General features: G+C 50.2%; 1 protein-coding gene across 9 annotated transcripts in view; it reads left to right on the top strand.

Annotated features, from left to right (window-relative positions):
* The first annotated feature begins 6,848 nt into the window (after positions 1–6,848).
* The window catches only part of RNF144A (ring finger protein 144A), a 424,395-nt gene continuing 416,729 nt past the window's right edge, over positions 6,849–14,514 (top strand). For all 9 annotated transcript variants that reach the window (XM_074012424.1, XM_074012421.1, XM_065527464.2 and 6 more), the window contains exon 1: positions 6,849–7,055. The gene's annotated coding sequence lies outside the window, so the exon portion shown is untranslated. The remainder of the gene's footprint in view (positions 7,056–14,514) is intronic.

Genomic DNA, 14,514 nt, shown 5'->3' with positions numbered 1-14,514 from the left:
TATGTTTCAGTCCACAAAGGGTCTCTATAGCCCCTATTCTTATTTTTATTCCCACCATCCCCCAGAACTTTCCATTCTTAGGTGACATCCAAGGCTCTGTCCATTCCTGCTCCAGCCCACCTGCCACCTTTATCCATAAAACCTGCTGGTCCTACCAAGTCAGACAATCTATTGTCAGGAAAATGTTTTATGATTCTCTTCTTCTGCAGTCTTGCTGGAGCTCACTTTCCCCATCTTACTGTCTCAGGTCAGGTTCCCTGGGAAATAGGCTCTTGAGATGAAGGTTGGCCGTTAAGAGATGCTTAGGAAGGGTTCCTGTAGAAGAATGAGGAAGCAGGGGAGCTGGGATGCCTTTGCTGGGGAACTCTAGGACCAGAGAGCCCTTCAGTGTGGTCCCAAGGTATGCCAAGTGGGGCAGGCATGAGCCTTGCCTGGATCAGGCAAGCTGTTTTGGAAGCAGTTTTACAAGAGGCAGCTACCTTTGGCCAAGGTTGATTCCTGGGATGCGAGCCTTCCACATCCAACAGTCCCAGCTCATGGGATCATGACTGCCTTGGTTCTGTAGGGAATCTGCATGAAGCACTCAAGCATCCACCTTGCGATGTATCACCTGAGCCCTGTTCAGTAGGTGGAGCAGCAAGTCCTGTTTCTCCCCCGTGGCTCTTTATTTTAAACCTCATGTGTTACCATGTGGCAGCATTCACTAGGAATGAGCGGTGGGCACCTGAGTTGTTGTCCAGGACACAGACCTGGATTCTGTACTGTGTTCCCCTTCCACCTATCTGCTACCTGAATTTCTTCCAGGTTCCCATCTTTTCCTAGCTCTTGGCTATCTGCCTCAAATGTGCTCTCATGTCTAAGACTGAATGACTTACTCTGCCTACCTAGCACTGTACTTGGGCTCTCCTTCAAGACTCAAGTACCTATGAATTACTGCTACTCAAAACCAGTTTACAGTGAATGTGTTAGCTTTAGTTGTTAGTTTAGGCAAGACCATGCTGCACTAACAAATAAACCCTAAAATTTCAATAGCTTAATGCATGCAGGTTCAGATTCTCCTGAGAATCATCTTACCAGTGGGCAAGCCACAGATCCAGCGGACTCCATTTGGTGGTCCCACCACCTCCATATGTGGTTCTATCACTGGGATGGGGACGGGCAAGTTCAGTGTCATGAAGGTCTTCTCTTTGCCTTGGCCCAGAAGTGAGGCTTGTGTCTACAGTCTATGGAACAAAATGAGTCACATGCCCTGGCCTGACTGTAAGGAGGCCAGAAAATCTAGGAAAGTGCGCGGCTATTTAGTGAGCATTAAATGTTTGCCCACGTGAAGTCTGTCTGCTGTTAAATATAATCATTCTTGGAGACTTGAGAAAGCCTTTAAAAATTTTGTCAAGCCCCAGGGGCCGTATTCAATTGATTACTATAGAAAGGCAGTGTAATAAAAAGTTAAAAGACCTCTGAATCAGCCTTCTGTAATAGTACCATATGTGCCATGAGCAAGCAGGGATCCCAGATCTGGCACAGCCTCGGTAAACCTCCGTGTTTCCATAAGTGAAGTGAAAAGATCAGACAAAACTTTCTCTCGGGTCCTTTTCAGTTCTAAGTAGACTCTATGGAGCTTGCATTTGAGCCATGCATAGAAGATCTGGTTAATAGAGAACCATGGAATGTTCTTTCTTACATCCAACAAATGTAATTTCTTACATTCAACACATTTTTATTAAGTGTCTAGAACTTATCTTGCCATTGCTGGATATGATGGCAAACAAGAGAGACACATCTCTACTTTCTAGGAGAATGCTAGGAAAAATATCTTTACTTTTAATTCACATGTTAATGTTTTCATTTATTGTCATTTATCTTGCCACCTCTGTGTAACACTTTTATTTTTATTATAACGCTTGTTCTCTGAGTTGTAGTCATGAGTAGACACTTTCCATGTGCTTGTATTAGTTTGCTAGGCCTGGTGAAATAAAGTACCACCTTCCAGGTGGCTTAAACCACAGAAATTTATTGTCTCACAGTTCTGGAGCTGTATTAGGGTTCTTCAGAGACACGGAATCAATAGGAGAGAGAGAGAGAGAGAGAGAAAGAGAGAAAGATAGATGGATAGATAGATAGATAGATAGATAGATAGATAGATAGATAGATAGATAGATTATGGGAATTGGCTCACATAATTATGGAGGCCAAGAAGTCCCATGATCTGCTGTCTGCAAGCTGGAGACTCTGAAATACTGGTGGTGGAATTCAGTCAGAGGCCAAAGGGCTGAGAACCTAGGGGTGGAGTGGGGAGGGGGAAGCATGCTGTCATGTAAGTGCTGGAATCCTGAGGAATCCTGAGGCCCAAGAACCAGGAGCTCTGAAGTCAGGGGGCAGGAGAAGATGGATGTGCCAGCTGGAACAGAGGGAGCATCTGTGCCCTTCCTCCTCTTTGTTTGGGCTCTCTAGAGACTGGGTGATGCACGTGGGTGGGGGCAGATCTTCTTTAAGGATTCAAATGCTGATCTTATCCAGAAACACTCTGAGAGATGCACACAGACATACTGTCTTACCAGCTATCTGGGCGTCCCTTAACCCACTCAAGTTGACACTTAACATCAACAATCACAGGGGGCTAGAAATCTAAGTCAAAGCTCTAGCAAGATTGGTTCCTTTTGAGGGCTGTGAGGAAGAATCTGGTCCAGGCTCCTCTTCCAGCTGCTGATGCTTTGCTGGTCATCTTTGGTGTTTCTTGGCTTGTAGAAGCATCACCCAAATCTTTGACTACAGTTCACCTGGTGTTCTCCTTGTGTGTGTGTGTGTCTGCGTCCAAATTTCCCCCTTACATAACACCAGTCATATTGGATTACAGCCCACTCCAGTATGATCTCCTCTTAACTAATCATATCTGCAATGACCCTATTTCCAAAGAAGGTCACATTCTGGGGTACTGGGGCTTAGAACTTCAGTGTATGAATTTTAAGGGGACACAAGATGTCCGTGACAGTGCTGTGTTAAGTGACGGGACGGATGAATTTCCTTCTTCACTTGCACTTTCTTTCTTGAAGTTTTGTTTGAAGCTGCTTGGAGACATGTCTGCATCCTGTCTTATGTGGATGCCACACCCACTGCAGAGATTACTTGAGATGTCAAGGTTGGAAAAGAAAGAGAGGGTGCTTTTGAAGGGAGGAAGGTAAGAGTACAGACAAGGGAAGCTGTCAATAAAGCTTGTCATTGTCACAATGTCACATGTGTCACAATTGTCACACTGCCAATAAAGATATGCCTAAGACTAGGTCATTTAGAAAGAAAAAGAGGTTTAATGGACTCACAGTTCCACATGACTGGGAAGGCCTCACAATCATGGTAGAAGCCAAGGAGGAGCAAAGGCACAGCAGGCAAGACCATTTGCAGGGGAACTCCCCTTTAAAAACCATCAGATCTCATAAGACTTACTCGCTATCACGAGAATGGCACAGGAAAGACCCACCCCTGTGATTCAGTTACCTCTCACCGCATCCCTCCCACAACATATGAGAATTATGGGAGCTACAATTCCAGATGAGACTCAGGTGGAGGCACAGCCAAACTGTATCAGAAGCTTTGCCAAGAAGACCCTGAGAGTAGCGGGAACTGTCCTCTGTTCCTTGGCATTACCCTGGGAGGGCTGTGTGGCTCACCTGGGGACTGTGCCTCTGGCAGGAAAGCCTTGTGCAGTCTGCTCCTGAGCGAAGGCGTGGCTTCCTGAATGAGACGGTCAGTAGCACAGACGGGCTGAAGATGAGAGGTTACGTTCCACATTCCCAGAACCATAATATCCCCCAGATTCCTGTGTGTCCCTAAAGAGAGAGAGTCAGAATAAGAGCTGGCATTTAATTTCCTGCTACCCTAGAGAAACAAGAAATGGAATTAGTTAATTTTTAAAATTAAAAAATGTGAATTTTCTATATTTATGGAATGTGTGATTACAAATTCACACAAACTCCCCTGTCTAATTTTTTTTCCTTTTTTTTTTTTGTTTGAGACTGAGTTTTGCTCTTGTTGCCCAGGTTGGAGTGCAATGGCACAATCTTGGCTTACTGTAACCTCTGCCTCCCGGATTCAAGTGATTCTCCTTGCCTTAGCCTCCCGAGTAGCTGGGATTACAGGCATATGCCACCACGCCTGACTAATTTTGTATTTTTAATAGAGACGGGTTTCTCCATGTTGGTCAGGCTGGTCTCGAACTCCCGACCTCAGTTGATCTGCCTGCCATGGCCTCCCAAAGTGCTGGGATTACAGGCATGAGCCACCAAGCCCAGCCCATTGTCTAATTTTTTAAAAAAAATTCAAGTGTGAGTCTGAGCTTCCCTTGATTTTGTGTCTAGAAGAGGTGTCAGAATGGCCGTCTGCTTTCCCAGCCTCTGGGCCTTTTGCTGCAGCACTGAGTTGCCAGCCTGCTTCCCATGAGCAGAAATTTTACCCATCTAGGTAATCAGGAAGAGCTTGTTCAATGAGTGAAGGGTGAGTCACACTGCATTGGCACAAACACTTGGCAACAATGAGTGTCCTTTACAATGGGCTCTATGGGACAGCCCTTTGGGGGAGATGGGCCAGCCAGACCTGAATAGAGGGCTGGATTGAAAACTGACAGCGACAGCTGGAAGTGAACTTGAGAGACCCAACAAACTTACTGTTGGAGAGAACTAGGGCAGCTGCTCAGAGGCATAGCTCAGAGGAGAGGATTTCACTCAGTATTTATTGAGTGCTTATTATGTTCAAGGCCCTAAGAGGGAATATGTAGAAAAATGCTGTTGTCTAGAATCTTAAGATCTAAGCATCAGAGAGTGAATGCCACAAACAATAAGTGTGGCAGATGCCATGACCAACATAGGCAAAGACTAAGTATTACACCAGCTCAGAGATCAGAGATCTGGGGATGGGGAACGCCACGATAGGCCGGGAAGTCTTTGCAGAGAAAACTGCATCTGAGTGCCTTTTGAGGCCTGCTGCAAACTGTACTTTCAATGCCAGTGGCCCCTCTCACTATCTCCCCAACAATGATTGCATTCACAAAGACAGAGCAGGGGAATGAAGTCACATGTGTTACCACATGAGCAATTACAAGTCTCAGTTGGGTTAGGGCGGTTTTGCACCTTAACTCTCTTCCTGCAGCCCCAGATGCTCCTATGCAGTCCCCCAGCTTGGCTCTTATACCTCTGTATGCCATGAGAACACCTGCATCTTTATACAGACCACTTTATTGTGGGGAACACTTTACAACGTCCACTTCTTGTGCATTTGCAGTCACCCACCCATGCATTCCCTGAATCCTTCATTCATAAGTAGTACTCAACCAAGAACTTCTCTGGTATCCCAACTCGGACATGGGAGGTGTGAATATATTTTTCATAAAGCTCAGGCCTTTATGCAGAACTATTTTCATCTTCTAGTGAGAGGCTGGAGTAACAAAGTGCTGTTGTTAAGATTCTTCCCATTGTGCATTTTTCTTGAATAATGACATTTCTAAAAAGAATCTGAAACTGAGGCATTAGAAGGCAAGTGCTCGTTCATATCTTTGAAGAGGTCAAATATTTACCAGAATAACTTCTCAGTACAGAGGAGGCAGATTTATTTTATTTTATTTTATTTTACTATAAAAATGTATGGGTAGCAGAAGACAAATTATGCAGAGCTTTGAGTTAGTTAATAATCATCTCATTTAATTCTTTGGAGAAATGAGACAAACTGTAGCTCAGGACTATGGAGTTGTTTTAGTTTGCCAGTTATATTTAATTTGACTATCTATTTATTGAGAGACAAAGTCTTACTCTGTTGCGCAGGCTGGAGTGTAGTGATGCAAACACAGCTCACTTCAGCCTTGACCTCCTGGGCTCAAGCAATCCTCCTGCCTTGGCCTCCCAAAGTGTTGGGCTTACAGGTGTAAGCCATGGTGCTCGGCCTATTTGACTTGTGTAATCCCTCCCAAGAACTCATACATACTATTGCCACCTCATTTTCCACATAAGAAAATGGAAGCACGAAAACGTTAAGTAACTTGCTTAATGGCTAGTAGGTGGTAAAGCTTGCATTTAGACCACACAGTGTGGAGGGTCTGCTATTAAGGAAAAACGATGTTCTAGTGGGGTTTCCGTTTAATATTGCAGAAAAAAGAATCTTTATATTGAAGAGGTATAATTTCATGCATACTCGTAGGTTTTGTTCATATATGCACATCTCACATACAATTTAACATTTGTGTAACTTGAAGCTCCTATGGGGAGTGGCAGAAGATACAGGAATTCTATTAATACCTTCGCAGATCTTAGATTCCAACAAGCTAGATACCTTAAGAAAAGAAAGAAAGTGCTATGCTTGGATCCCAGATGTCCATTCCACCTTTCTTCTCCATCCTTCTAGACAAGCAGGTAGTGGGATGAACAGACAGACTTTCCTTGCGAGGGTTGGCTCAGGAAGGCTCTGGGCTCATCTCACAGCCCCCCCAGCAAGGGTCTGGGAGGCAGGTGCTGGCTCCGGTGGGGTCTGCAGCAGAGCAGGACCGGAGCCCAGGGCGCAGCTGCGCAGCTTAACGCCTGTTCGCGCCCTGGTTTAGAGCGCTGGGCTGGGTCACCTCTTCTTTCCTAGCTTGCTGATATGTGTTCCCTCGGTGTGGGAATCAGGGGAGTGTCTTCTGGAGGCCACTAAAGCAGGAGTAGCATTTTCATGTTAGCGTGCGCAGGCGGTCTCCGCAGTCCCTCGTGGTCCCGGAGCCTGTCCTGGGGGCCTGCGGGGCGGCTCCCGACCTCGGGCGGGCGCACGCGGGCGGCAGGGGGCGCTGTGCGGCTCGGGGCGGGGGCGGGGCCGAGCCTCCCGCGTGCCCGGCCTCTGTGCGCGCTCGCGCCCCGCCCGCGCCGCCGCCTCTCCCCGCGCGGGCTCTCGGCAGGCGGGAGGCAGCAGGGCCGGCGTTGCAGAGCGGGCCGTGCGGGCTGCGCGGGCGCGGGGAGGCGCGGGCGGCAAACGGCGGGCACCCGGCACCCCGCAGCCGGTACCGGGCGGAGCCGTCGGAGCCGCGCACCGCGGAAGAGCAGGCCCAGGTAGGGTGACGCGCGTCCCCTTTGTGTCGGCATCGCCCGGGCCGGCCGCGGAGCGGGGAGGGCGGGACGCGGCGCTGCGGTGCGGGCCTTGGTGCTCGGGGCTTGCGGCCGCGCCTGCCCCGCTGGGTCCTGCCCGGGCGCCGGGTGGCAGCGGGCGGGGGGCAGCGTCCCTGGCGGGGACTCGCGGGCTTGGTGCAGAGGACGCCCGCCCAGCCCTGGCCATGTCCCTGCCCTCGTCCCTGCTCTGCTCCTGCCCCTGCCCTGCCCTACCTCTCGCTGGTGGCGCCCGCGCCTCAGCGCAGTGGGTCGCGGTCTGCGGGTCTGCGCTGTGGCGCGGGATCAGGGCGCCTCGGGCCAGGGTCCCGCGGGCGATCTGGCGGCGGGGCTTTCACGGTTCGGGGCCCCGCCCGCAGACCCTGGGGCTGGAGCCTCGGTCCCAAGAGCAGGTCTGGGAAAGGACTACGCGCCCGGGGCACCGCCACCGGCGGGGAAGGTCGGAACTGGCCAAGAGGACGCCCCGCACATCCCCTGCGCGCGGGGTCCGCGGCCACTACTGCCCGCAGTACCCACCGCGAGCCCTTTCCCGGGGAATGAGCCGCCGCCCAAGCCCCGGAGTTCCCTGCGGGTCTTACCCACCCCAGCCTCCGGCCGCCGCCCCCAAGCCGCCTGCACTGTGCTTGGCTCCCAGCTGTTTGGTCGCTTATGCCATCCTGGAGGCTTCCTGGTTCTGGGGTGAAGGGGTGACTTCTTTACCCTAATGGTCTTCGTAGGCAGGTCTCAGGATGTCCACTCCAAAGTTCGTGGTCTTTTTTCTAGCTAATAATAATTTTTAAAATCCTTTGAACAAATATCCTGCGCTGCCTCCTGCAGGGTCAAGGCTGGGGTAACAGAGGAGTGAGACAAGGCCCCAAGAAACTATCCCCAGTGGATCCCTGCTGCCCTGCGGTGAGAGGGGGTCTGGCTCCTGCACTGGGAGACTGGGAAGAAAGCACTTCCCGTAGTGGGGCCTGGGAGATGGAAGGAGGACATGCCCCAGTGAATGGGGCTGGGGTTGGGGGTTGAGAGTTGATCCTGGCACCTAAGATGCATTTGTAAATGGAATGCCAGGCAGAAAGTAAGTTGGTGTAGGCGCCTGTGGAGCTGTGGGAGTCCCTAGGAGTCAGGGTGGCTTTGCAAGGGAGCGGGGGTCTGAGTCAAAGCTTGTAGGTGGGGCAGGTCCAAGGTGGCAGGAAGGGCCTCTGTCCAGAGAGAGCTGCTCCAGCAAAGGAAGGGGGAGGGACACCGTGAACTTTCCCAGGGGGTTCACCCAGTGGTTCCAAAGGAGACAACAGCCTTTTTGATTGTATTCTCTTCTCCAGTACTGAGATTAGGGAACCTCGTTTTTTGCACTTTTCTAATGCCTTTTACATTTTTTGTTTTTATTTTTAAAGTGTGCAAAGGAAATGTGTCAAATGAGGATATATCGTGAAATCTTTGAATTCTAGGCCAAGACTTTGGGTTTGACTCTGTGTCAGTGGGAGCCATGGATGGTTTTGGAGGAGGAGAGTGATCTGAGCCCTGCTCCAGAGTAATTGCCACAGTGTTGAGTGGAAGGGAAGGCATGGTGCCGTGTGCCTACTGTGGCTTCAGAGTCAGACCCCCACTGGCTGTGGACTTCCACCTGCATCAGGCATCGAAGGTTGTGGATGGATTGAGGACCTCATGAGAAAATGGGTGCAAATAACCCAATTTTAATGGGATGGAAATTTTCCAGACCCAGTGCAATTTGATTTTTGCAGTTTGTGTTTTTAAAGAGGCCCTGATTCTAATGTCAGGAACTCTGGAAGAGGAACTAATGAAGGGCAAACTCAATTGCATGATGCAGGCACCCCCTGGTCATCTGTGCCATGAGGATTTGGGAAACTCAAAGAGCATTGTAAAATGTATATATTTTATAAATAGATTCCAGTGCCCTTAGCTTGCTAGTTGGTAATCCCTGTATCCAGACTGTTACTAGAGTAAGTCACGTCTCCTGGGGATTCAGTGTGGTTTGGGACTTTGAAGGGACCTCACACTGTTTGGCTGAAGCTGCTGAGGTTCAGGGGTAGACGTGCCACTCTGGCAGGCAGCAGCAGGGCCGGGAGCTACAAGCCACGTTGCCTGCCTCTGAGAACATTTTTTCCCCCGTGGTCCACCATGTGGCCCCACTGCCTACTTTTGTTCACATTTCTCCCTCCTAGAAGCCTTTTCCTCTGGGGGTAGCGATGGAAAGGAAGCCTGCCCTTGGAGACTGACAGTCACAGAACCAGGTGGGCCAGCACCCATCTGCCCTACGAACCCTCATTGTAACCATGGGAACCTTGTAGCTTGGAGAGGAGGGGTCAGGTAGCCCAGGCCACACGAAAAGCTGTGGCTGGTCCAGCCCTGGCATCAGCTTTTCTGGTTCTGTGTGCTGTCCCTTTTTTCCCCACACCTCACTTGCAATAGTGGATGAAGCTGTGCTCGCTGCCCTGCGTGTTGGGTGGTCTGGAAGCACTCAGGATGGTACTGAGCCCTCAGACTCTCCCAGGGAACTGCCAAGCAAGGAACCCCTGGCTTCCCAGGATGTGGGATCTCAGAGGCAGCCCAGAGGCGGGGAATGGAATGCAATGCTTCTAAGGAAGAGGGACTCTCCGTATTTTCTCTGGGGAATGTTCTAACTTTGAGATCCAAGAATGAAGTTGAAGGTGCCTTTCTTTTCTTTAAGAAGTAATCTTTTCCAAGACCAGCCTCCTTTCTCCGTTGCTTCTGCATTACTGAAACATATGAATACCCTTTCTTAATTAGATGAAGAAATTAAATTGAAGCCACTGCTCACATACCTGCTGGGTAGTGGGGCTGAAGAATAGAGCTTATTACAATTTCCTGACCCAGCTGTCTGGCCCTGGGCCAGCGTCTTAACCTCCCTGGATGGCTCCAGTGTTTTGAGGATAAAACTGAGGTGTTGGTCTAAATATTTTCCAAGATCCAGAAATAAAAATGTACTGTTGGATCATATTTTTTTTTCCAGGAGAATAAATATTACAGGACGACTCACCAGGTAGAACCATTCGTAAGGGTCTGTTTGTTTGTTTCCCAAGAGAAAATATTTTAACTTTCAGAAGAGTGGCTTTTTTCCGGAGTGAATTGGTGAGAAATGAAGCTTTGAGGAAGGTGCCTCATTGCCTTCACCTTGCTCCACTCCACACATAACCCAAGACCTGAATTTAAAGGTGCTTACTTCCTGGATGTTCTGTAGAACTGGACGATGGCCTTTCTCTAAGGAGCAGGCTTATAAGCTGGATGCAGTGTTCCAGACAAAAGCAAGCTCCTTGATGACATGAAGTGTGTCAACCAGTATTTTATCATCTCAGGTGTGTTTGGCACTCGAGGTGGAGGAGGTGGTGGTTAATATTCATTATGCATTTGCCTGACTTTCAGGGTTTTGCTTGGATTGTGGATGCAGTTCTCACACAGCCCCATAGCACAGGCATATGTGGCTGTCCCTAGCTGACAGAGGAGCAGAGTGAAGCAGAGAGCGGGGATGTTATCCAAGGTCGCACACACTTCGTCAATTTTGAATCCTGGCTTTGAACCCAGAGGCCTGCAGATAAGGACAGATCCCATGACCTTGAGGAGGCTGTCGTCTAGGGAGCGGGAAGCTCAAACATTAACAGATGGTTTGAACGGTGGTGTCAGGGCAGCATGGGAGGTCAGGGCAGAGTGCAGTGGGACTCATAGGAGGATGCCTGGGTCAGCCCCGGGTGGCAGGGAGGCTGCTTGCTGGGGCGATGCTGCTGGTCTGGGATGGGAGGGACGGGTCAGAGTTAGCTAGGCAAATTAGAGGGTCAAGGTCACATTCTGGGCCTGGGAACAGCAAGAAACGGCCTGGGGTGGACAGGGAACTTAGGACCAGCACAGAGGGCCAAGCTTCCCAGCTGCCTGCCTTACCACTAGCCTTTTAGGGTGTCTGGCGGTCTCTGAGCTGTTTGGACCTAGATTTCCATGTGTGACACAGCCGCTTCCATTACTGGCATCTCCTGGAAGCTCCCATCACTGCATTTTCATTTTCACTGTTTTGTTTTGGAGCCTCTTTCTCTGTGTTCCCTCCATTCCCTTTCTTCCTCCTCCAGTTCTACCTGGTGGGAGAGTGAGTTCGGGGAAAGATCCGGGAAACCACCCATAGCGACCATTGTTTTTACAGTCAGTCACTTTGCTCCCATGTCTTCCGAGTGACCCATAGTCGCCTGGGGCCAGCGACTGGGAACCTCTGAACTAGACATTAGCCCAGCGCAGGTGCTGGATATGGCAGTGCAGGCTCTGGGGGCTTCTGCCTGTGGGAGCCTGTGGGAGCAAAAGGGAAGGGTTCCAAGTCCTAAAAGTGGATGTTGTCAGAGTCTTTTACTGATTAAACGGGCTTTTGTATCTGTCCTAGACTGTGCACATCTCTTACAACATTGTGTTCCTGGGAATACTATTTAGGTTTCCCAAGAACGGCTTTCAGGTAATTGTTTGGAGCAGGGCATGTTTATTGTTGATGTGTGGTGTGTGAAGGTCCTCTGGAGGGTAGGGGGGTGCCGAATGCAGCAAGCTCGACTGCCTCCTGCGAGCCATGCAGAGGGGACCTGCCCGCTTTTTTTTCTTTTTCTTTTTCTTTTTCTTTTTCTTTCTTTCTTTCTTTCTTTTTTTTTTTTTGAGAAGGAGTCTCGCTCTGTCTCCCAGGCTGGAGTGCAGTGGCGCCATCTTGGCTCCCTGCAAGCTCCACCTCCCGGGTTCACGCCATTCTCCTGCCTCAGCCTCCTGAGTAGCTGGGACTACAGGCGCCTGTCACCACCATGCCTGGCTAATTTTTGTTGTATTTTTAGTGGAGACGGGGTTTCACCGTGTTAGCCAGGATGGTGTGGATCTCCTGACCTCATGATCCGCCTGCCTCAGCCTCCCAAAGTGCTAGGATTACAGGCATGAGCCACCGCGCCTGGCCGACCCGCTTTTTCATAGTGTGTCTCAGACTCCAGGGTGTGCCACCTGGCTGGTGATCTGGTGGGTTGCAGGAGTCCCCTCTGTGCACCCTCCATGATTGACTGGTCTGCACCCACTTCTGCAAGTTTCCAGCATTCGAGAGTGAACTCTCCGATGTCTGCACCACCTGTTTGACCCCTGCTACAGCCTCTTCAGTGAGGCCTATCCCTATCCTCTGAACAAAAGGAGGCCTGACAGGGAGGCAGCAGCACTTCCCCATGTCCCCATTTGGCTCCTGGGTGTAGGGAGTGTTCCCCTTCACAGAAATACTCAGATGTCTGCATGAGGGGACTTTCTCCTCAAGTTCAAACATTCACTGAAATGGAAATGCACTGTAGCTGGAATCACCGCACGCCTTTTTTAACTTTCTTGGGCAGGTTGCGTGCTAAGCCTGTCGGTGTCTGTTAACACTTCTCTATTCAGACACCTCCAGCAACCCTCATTGCCCAAGTTACCTGTGAGCCCGCAGTTGAGTGTTCAAGCCTCTTCCTGCCTTGGCTCCAGCCTGTCTTTCCAGGGCTGATCTCGGCAGCTGCTGACATGTGCCTGGGACGCTCTCCCACCATACATGTGCCAGCTTCCTAATGATTCTTGAAGGCTCATCACAAATGCTGCCTTTCCTTCCAGCTGTAAAATTACCCACATGGGTGGCTGTGGAGATGCTCTCCTCTGACACTGGCATTGCGCAGATGAGAAGATGGAGCCACAGGGAGCAGGAGGGGAGTGGAGTTAAAGCCCCAGGGTCCAAACCAGGTCCTGCATGCCCAGGTGCCTGCATTCTCTCTTTTCTCTTCCCAGGCACAAATGTTTTCCCCACCAGGTGCTTCCATAGCAACTTTTTTTTTTTTTTTTTTCCAGAACCTGTAGTTGCATTTAAAACTCTCTAATCTAATTTTAGTGATTTATGTAACCATCTTATTTCCTCTCCTAAATTATAATCTCTGCACAGGTAGGAACTTACTCACTTTTACATTCTCTCAGTGCCTATAGTGCTCTTTCTGAATGGATTTTTGTTAAGTGATTGACTACAAGATAGAGAAACCTGGTTTAAGAGGGAAGCCTGGAACAGATTATGAATGAAAACATGGAATTCGAGTTTAAATTCTGTACTCCACCATGATCCGAGCAAATCACATGCTCTCTTTAGGTCAGGTCACAGAACAACACACTGCAAGACTGTGAGAAGTCGGGTGGGAATCTTTGCTTGGGTTTAAGAGTGAGGGTGGTAGAATGTAGCCCAGTGGCCCGGAATGCAGAGAGAGAATCTTGGTACCGTGGTTGTGTAGACACCATGTGAGTGAGATCCAGTGTAATAGCTGGCGAGGCTTCCATGGTTATGTTGCTGGGGGGCCCTGGGGCCCGAGGCACTCTGTGATGCACAGGAGGCATGTGACGTGGCCTTTGCCCGTGATGTACCTCATCCAGCAAAGGGAGACGCATAATGCAGAATGGTTAGGACCAAGCGCCAGAATGTGCCCATCCGAGCGCATGTCCTGGGCGTCTGGTGAGGAAGCGATTGTGGAAACGGGAGTCAGCATAGGTGGGCTTTGGAGAGCTGGGAAGAGTAGAGAAGGGGGTGCTCTGAGCTGTCAGAGAGCGGGGCAAAGACCCAGGCCAGGCAGGGTTTGTTCTGGAGGATACTGAGGAGACAGCGTTGTTGGATGAACCCTCAGGAGCAGCAGAGGAGGGGCCTCTGTCTCTCCTCCGAGCGTGGGACTCATGAAACACTGGGAAGCTTTCGCCAGTGCCTTGGAACAGCTTGCCAGGTAAGGCCCCAGGGCCGGAGATTCCTGTGGTTCTTCCTGTATCGGAGTTGAAGAGCTGCAGCTGCTAAGTGTGCTGTGAAGTGTGTGAGGAGCCGTCCTTCGTGTTCACTGTGTTCTCTGTCTCTGAGGAATCCGTTTTCTGAGTAACTTACGTGCCCTTGGTCTAGGGTGCCAGTTGTGCACTCACAGGCATAACGCAGGCTGTGTGCTCTGAGGGAGCCTTTGCTTTGGGAAGGGTGCGGGCTTGTAGAGACCTTGGGGCTGGCTCTTTGACGGATGGAGAATGTCAGGAAGCACCCGGGTCCTTCTGTGAGTTTTCTGGCGACCCCGATTGCCACGCGGCGAATCTTGGTAGCGTATGCACTGGAGCGATGTAGTCTAGGGCAGTGGCATCCAAAATGCTTCCAGGAGACTTTCTGAGTTGGCACCGTAGATCTGAACTCTCTTGACTAAAACACGCGCATTTCCTTCTAATCACTTGGCAGAAGTAGGAGGATTGTAATCCCTAGTGTGGACGGGATGGGGCTGGCTCTGTGCCACAGATCTCACAGGTCGCAGGTCTTTCTTCTTTTTGTCTCAATGAAGCAGTAGCCAAGGCCCTGAAAACTGAGCCAGTCTGGTCGTTGGTGGCCGGCAGAGTGGTGGATAGGGCCAGGTGTATTAGGAAAAAGAAAAAA

The sequence above is a fragment of the Macaca fascicularis genome, chromosome 13 (genome assembly GCF_037993035.2).
Source record: "Macaca fascicularis isolate 582-1 chromosome 13, T2T-MFA8v1.1".
In the NCBI taxonomy this organism is placed as follows: Eukaryota; Metazoa; Chordata; class Mammalia; order Primates; family Cercopithecidae; genus Macaca; species Macaca fascicularis.
The sequence above is the reverse complement of the archived record's forward strand: the minus strand, read 5'-3'. Positions and strand labels throughout refer to the sequence as shown.